This window comes from Cornus florida, unplaced genomic scaffold, assembly GCF_030987335.1.
Source record: "Cornus florida cultivar Cherokee Brave unplaced genomic scaffold, ASM3098733v1 CherokeeBrave_3.0.0_Hap2_Chr10, whole genome shotgun sequence".
Taxonomy (NCBI): domain Eukaryota; kingdom Viridiplantae; phylum Streptophyta; class Magnoliopsida; order Cornales; family Cornaceae; genus Cornus; species Cornus florida.
In genome coordinates this window covers 79,481,403-79,488,869 of record NW_026775580.1, presented here as the reverse complement: position 1 = coordinate 79,488,869, position 7,467 = coordinate 79,481,403, and the positions used below count along the sequence as shown (strand labels likewise).

The 7,467-nt window shown below is 33.2% G+C and overlaps 1 long non-coding RNA gene across 3 annotated transcripts; it reads right to left on the bottom strand.

The window, feature by feature from the left end:
* Nucleotides 1–407: 407 nt before the first annotated feature.
* On the bottom strand, nt 408–7,461 carry LOC132278740 (uncharacterized). Of its 3 annotated transcripts, none has more exons than XR_009471112.1 (3): nt 1,179–7,461; nt 969–1,074; nt 408–869 (listed from the first exon to the last, which is right to left on the bottom strand). It is a non-coding gene; the product is annotated as an uncharacterized LOC132278740 (long non-coding RNA). The 3 variants fall into 3 exon arrangements; XR_009471111.1 differs by lacking the exon at nt 969–1,074 and having other exon boundaries at nt 1,179–1,390; nt 1,496–7,461; XR_009471110.1 differs by lacking the exon at nt 969–1,074.
* Between the last annotated feature and the right edge of the window lie 6 nt (nt 7,462–7,467).

Genomic DNA, 7,467 nt, shown 5'->3' with positions numbered 1-7,467 from the left:
ACAAATCACGGGAACATATGACAGGGGATACATTATTTTATTTTATTTTATTTTTATGTATCTCATTTTTTTTGAGGGGAGCAGTGCACAACCTATAGCAGAATATATATGGGCATATAGTAATACTGAAAGAAAAGATATATGTCAAAAACTAGAAAACAATAATTAAAAAGTCTTAAAATTGAAAATATTGAAATCTGAGTCTTTTGAATCAGGATTTACATTTGACCAACTTGATACCATTTGTGTTAAACAGTGGCACATAGTCACATACAAATAACTTGTGTGCATTACCATATCCTATTGTGCACAAAACAAGAGTTCATGTATATAGATCAAAATAACTGGTTAAAGCAGGAAAATTTCAATTAGCTAAACTATTTCTTTCTTCCTTTTTTTTTGGGGGGGGGGGGGGGGGGGGAAGGAGTTGTATATTTTTTTTTTCCTTCCATCTACTGTTTTCTCTTCTTTTTCTCCACTCAATTGAAGAGGTAACATAATATATATATATATATATATATATATATATATATATATATATATATATATATATTCTTTAAACGTGAAATGCAATGAATGAAAACCACACACTTCATCCGCAACAATTCCCCACCTCCATTTGTGCACAAAAAATCAAGAATGGTCACTTAAAGGCATGTGACCCCCTATAAACCGCAAAAATATTTTGAGATCCAAATTTCATAATCCAACATGCTAACTTATAGTTAACTTAAAAAATTCCTCTTAGCTTTCTCATGTGCCCATCCACATTGTTCCTTAAAATGTGTGTCCTTGTACAAGCGAATAGCAAAATCCTCATCCCTTTCACCATCCTCATCTTCTTGGCTCTGTCTTTCTTTGAGTTTGACCTATAGTACACAGTAATAGTGACCATTAGACAAATATATAGATTAGAACGTAGAATATAAAATAAAAAATTTCTAATTATTGTTTCATATATTACGTACATAAGCATCTTAACATCTGATGAAGGACATCGATCCAGAATAATGTGGAACCTCATTCTTGGAATAATTTTCTTTGTTTTTTTCACTTATTTCCTAGGAAGTAATTCTAACAATATTACAAGTTAGGAAGCCCAAGTAGCTAGTGAATGAAGTTATTATATTAAATAATTTCAAGTAAATAGACAAAAGCAAGTAGTTAAGAACTTGAACCTGAAATTCTGGTGACATCCACTTATCACACAACTTTTGCCAAACAGCATGACCAATACCATTGTAAGGATGGCGGCGTGCATTCTCAATGAGAAGATGCTCCTTGAAATGACTCTTCAATTTATATCTATATTTCCTCAATGTGCCAGAAATTCCCTTATTTACTCGCTTAAATCAGTGTCATTTGGATATGCATCCACTCCAAACATCTCCTTTATAATGTAAAATTAATGTAAGCTACAATTTGTAACCAATTGCACCAGTAACCTCTGATTTATTCTTAAACAAAACAAACATTAAATGATGGCTATCATTACCTTCAAATGGTCATAGCAGACCTCTTTCTCAAAATCTGGAACATCCCTCTGCGTTTTATACTTTAGAAGGGCTTTGGTATCTCGTGTATTAATGCCAACCTGAGTCATCCATAATTTGTTATTTAAACCGATAGGTTTAATATAACCCTCTCCAAACTCTACTGGAACTGGACAGTAGAGTTTGCTCCCTTTCCTTAGTATGGAACCTAATCCCATTTACAATACACACATAATATCGACTTATTAGACATTGAGGTCCACACGCTAATGAATACAAATCATCACAAGTTGTTTCCTTTTGATGATGACACATTTCCTTTATCTATTAAAAAAAGTATAGTGTACAATAGGTGCATAATGGACTGACTTTTGTTTTGAACCAGCTCGAATATTCTTTAGCATGTCTTTGAGGAACATTGCGCGGATTTTCTCTCTCATGTTCTACCTTGTGTTTTCTAAACAATTACATGATGTTAAAGATACAATTGTGTATATGTATTAAGAAATAGAGTATATATTTATAGAAACTGACAAGCTATGACATGCAATGAGCTACTTACTCTTCATATGACAAAAACATCTTCACAATTCTGTAACATGTACGATCGGGCCATCTCTATGTCTGCACGGGGCAATATATCCAAACTTTGTGCCCTTATCGGTCGAACCATTTGCTTTAGATCAGAAAAAGTGGACCAATTATTGTTATAGTTCCCCTCACTATTTATTTCTTCTCTATTGAATCGTGTCTCAATCCCTCCAAGAAATTTTGAACAAAATGTGAGGCATTCATCGTCCACGTAAGCTTCCGCAATGGACCCTCCAGGATGTGTTTTGTTACGGACGTACAATTTGAGAGTATGCAAAAATCTACATAACCGTTAATATAATTACAAATATTTAAGTCTAACAAACCAATAGAACTTGTCAAAAAAAAAAAAAAAAAAAAGGAGAAGAAGAAGAAGAAGAGAATAATGTTGGTTTACTAAAAATATACAGCACCTTTCAATCGGGTACATCCATCGATATTATGCAGGCCTGCGATGATGGCTTCACGAGGCAAATGCAGAGCTAAGTGCACCATAATGTCAAAAAATGACGGAGGAAATATCATCTCTAACTTACTTAGTATAACAGCAATGTCCCTTTCCATTGCCTCTAAGACAACCATTTTAACAGTTCGACAACACAATTCCTTGAAGAATAAACCAAGCTCAGCTATTGTGTTACAAATATCTGAATTTAAGAATCCTCGTATAGAAATAGGGAGGAGACGTTGTAAAAGAACGTGTGAATCATGACTTTTCAATCCAGATATCTTACAATTATTAACGTTCACACACCGATTTATGTTCGATGCATAGCCATTTGGAAACTTAACCGATTTTAACCATTCACATAGTTGCCTTTTATCATTCTTTGACAATGTGTAACACACTTGTGGCATCTCAAATTTTTCACCATTACGCCTCAGGTGGAGTTTTTTTCTAATCCCCATTGCTTCTAAATCCAACCGACTTTTGAATGTGTCTTTAGTTTTCACTTCAATGTCCAATAATGTCCCCAACACACTATCGCATATATTTTTCTCTATATGCATAACATCCAGGTTGTGCCACAACAAAAGGGTCTGCCAATAAGGTATTTCAAAGAAAATACTCTTCTTCGTTCAGTTAAGTTCAAATTCCTCATGAGTTTGCTTCTTTTTATTTGGTCTTTTTCTGAAACTAACCTGGGGTATGAGGTTAAGTTCCAGAATATCATCACCCATCAACTGCCTTGGTGGACCTTTGTCTTCACTCTTGCCATTAAATTGCTTGTGACGTTTTCTGAAAATGTGATCTAACGATAAAAACATACGACTTCCCAAATAACATATCTTATGTCCGTGTCCCAAATAACAAGAACATGTTTCTTCGTTACAATTTAGACATGCTAGATAACCCTTTGTCATCCATATAGATACCATTGCATAGGCGGGAAAATCACTAATGGTCCAAATCATTGTCGCATGCATTTTAAAGTTACATTTACTATAGGCATCATACGTCATCACACCATCCCACGACAATTCTTTTAAATCTTCAATCAAAGGCTGCAGGTACACATCAATATCATTACCAGGCGATGTTAGACCAGGAATAAGCAACATAAATGTATATGGCTCTTTCATACATATCCAAGGTGGCAAATTGTAAAGCACAATCATCACTGGCCACATACTATATGCATTGCTCATGTTACCAAATGGATTGAATCCATCAGTTGCTAATCCAACACGAACATTACGAGGATTAGCAGCAAACCAACTACGCTTACTATCAAAATCCTCCCAAGCTTTTGAATTAGCTGGATGTCTTAACTCATTTGTCTCATTCACACGTTTCTCTTTATGCCACCACATGTCGAAGGCCGTGTCTTTTGACATAAATAATTGTTGAAGTCTTGATTTCAAAGGGAAGTGCTGGAGAGCATTTTAAGGGATTTTCTTACCCTTACCTTCATGAGGTTTATACCTCGATACACCACACTTTGGATAATTTTCTTTACCTGCATTCTCCTTCCAAAATAGAACACAATCATGTTTACATGCATGTATACAATCATATCCAAGTCCCAAGTCTCGCAACAAGCTTTTAGTCTCGTAATGAGACTTTGGTAACACATTGTTGTTGGGAAGCATATCCTTAAATGCATCAAGCATCATGTCAAATGCTTTATTGCTCATTCGGCTTGTAACCTTCACATGGAATAACTTTAATATTGCTGACAACTTAGAGTATTTTTTACAACCTAGCCACAATTCACATTGTGCATCATTTTACAATCTATCAAAGCTTCCTCCTCCAACATCAACTTTAGGCGAATCTTCTTGTTGTTGTATATTGGTGAAGTTTCCTATTTGTATGTTATCCAACAATTCAAACACATTATCTACATTTCCATCTTCATCGTGGACATTTTCCCTACTGACATTAGCATCAATATTAACATTATTGTTGCTTTGACAGGCCTCCCCATGATATATCCAATTGGTATACCCCTTGTCCATCCCATTACTCAAGAGATGCTGCTTAACTTCTTCAATTTGACGATAAGTTGTATTTTTGCAATGACGACATGGACATTGGGACCTACCGTCTACTTCTGCATGACGGCTAGCCACATCAATGAAGTCGTGTATGCCGTCAAAATACTTTACACTACCCCTAGCGTGATAATGAATCCAAGACTTATCCATGTAACTGCCCAAACACACACACACACACACACATAAAAAGAAGAAGAAAAATGTATATCAAATATAAACAAAAAACTAAATATATATAATTGCAGGTAGGCTCTCACGCAGTCTAAAAGAACGGACTTTTCAACGCACCAAAAGTCAATTAGAAAAATTACACTTTATTACTTTATCAAACCTGACCATAGTTAATTTACTATAATTAGCCAATACATTTATTCAATCTCTCTCTCCTTAATCTCTTCCATCATCCTTGCAATCTCAACCACTACCGCCATAACCACAACATCACAGCCACCATCTTCACTACTACAGCCACAACACAACTACCATATTCATTCTCTAAAATCGGATCCAGATCATTATCTCTTTCTCTATCTTCTTTTTGCACTTTGATTTATTTATTTTTTTGCTCTCTTTATTTTTTTTTTTTACCTTGATGGCTTGACTGTTGGTCTCTTATTTATATTTTATTTATTATTTTTTTCATCGACCCATTATTCCACACTTCATGAATTAGTTTTTTTTTTTTTTTTTTTTGGTTCAAAAGATACCAATTTTTTAGGGTTTGTGAATAAGCACAACCTCTAATAATGGAGTCTCAAACAGAAAGCATATATTGCTTAATTGTGCCATGGAAACAATAAAAGGTCTCTAAATTTGGATTTTTTGGAACTCGATAGCTCAATACTGAAACTGAAATAAGAAAAATCTCCAAATTTTGGCAATTTGCTCAATTTCATTCCCATTTACTTTTTCACGCATAACATTTTCCCTCAAATTTTATGTCACAAATATAATTATGGTAAATTAGTTATGGTTAGGTCTGATAAAGTAATAAAGTGTAATTTTCCTAATTGACTTTTGGTCTGTTGAAAAGTCCATTATTTTGGACCGCATGAGAGCCTTCTTGTATATAATTGAACCCTACAAAAAATATATATAATCTTTCCCTAATAATTGTTAACAATTGAGATTCACAAGCACCGACAACCTTCAACCATACGGAAATTCTAACATAATAATTACAAGAGAAATACATTTCTTCTTTTAAAAAAAAATGATCAGCAACTTATTATATAATGTCACCTTCATTAATGAAAGATGGAAAAGTAAAGGGGTTCACACTTCACACATAATAGTACATATAATATATGAATGCTAGCTAATTAAATTTGAATTTCGCATAATTATAATTTCAAACTAAAATCTATTAAATTCAAATTGGAGTCAAAGAGAAAATTACCAAATAGACTAAAAGGAAAATTCTACTATAAAACTAAAACAATCATTAGTCCAACTATCTTATATAGAAAAGAGTACAAGTTGTCAAGAAAAAATAAATAAAAAAAAAATAAATAAAGTAAGAAAGAAAAAATATGATGATGAAGTAAGTTGGACCCATTAAATTCAAATTTCACATAATTATAATTCCAAACTAAAATCTATTTTGTGCAGCCAAAAATCCCTTAATAGACTTCAAAGGCCAAAAATATTTCACCCAGTTCTTGTAAGTGTTATATATTTGTCCAAAACAGTTTATATTCTAGCAATTGTCTATGAAACAATAGAACCAGAAAAACAACAAGTATTACAGTGTAGACTTCTCAAGAAAGTTGAAACCAAATCTAGTTGCAGAATCATTCACTACAAACAACACAATATATATATATATATATATATACATATTGTTTATGATTTTTACCCACTAGAAAACAACTGCTTCACCCAAAAAATGGAAGATCTGAAAAAGAAAAAGAAAAAAAATACAGGTCCTGAACAATTTGGTTCCTTGTGCTTGAAATTTACAGAATATATATATATATATATATATATTATAACATTATCTTTCCATGCACTATTTAGTAATCTGAAAGCTGCCATCATTTCAGCTCATTCTGCACTCATGGAATTGAAAAGTTCTTGTCTTAAGCTGGGACTGTCAACGGGCACAGGTTGGCCTAAAGCTTGGTGGGATCAGCAACTATATTTAGATCAACAACAATAATTAGACACACTTTATTATTCTAAACTCATTAATAGTCAGTGAACACATTAATGATTTATCAATTCGAATTTATCTCTACTACTGAAATTAACATTTCAAAGATGCTGACAATCCTATCACTAGATTTAGAAAAAGGCCTATATATCTGCAAAAGTTTCATCTACCACTACAAAATCAAACTTCCAACACCAGCAAAAAAAAAGGCAAGACAAAGAAGAGAGGATTTAAAGTAAGTGTTACAGATATCCATGCCTGCTTGGCATTCATTTTGAGTGGCCAAGAGCAGCAGAAAGTTGAAGGTTGAGCTTATATATGGGTGTCGACATTTCCGGTCAAGAACAGTAAACCAACACAACAGTTAAAAACTGATTTTGAAGTCTGGGATGCTATTCAGATTTCATATGTTAATCTAATATATATATAAATAAGTAATAAACATACGTTAAAATAAAAAATAAATCTCTAGAATTATTCTACAAAATATCCTCAGCATTATCCTACAAAATATCACATTTACACATATCTCAAATTTCTCAGCTTCATATTCTATTGCTATCTTTACAATTAGTTACTGGTTCTTTAAATATTTATTATTGAAGTTACTCTTCGATCCTAAAGCTAAGATTCAAAGCAAAGCAAAGTACTAGTAAAAAATACCAACGGGTCAGTGGCCTAGCGGTATCAGGCCCTTACATCCCAAAGGGAGGTCAAGGGTTCAAG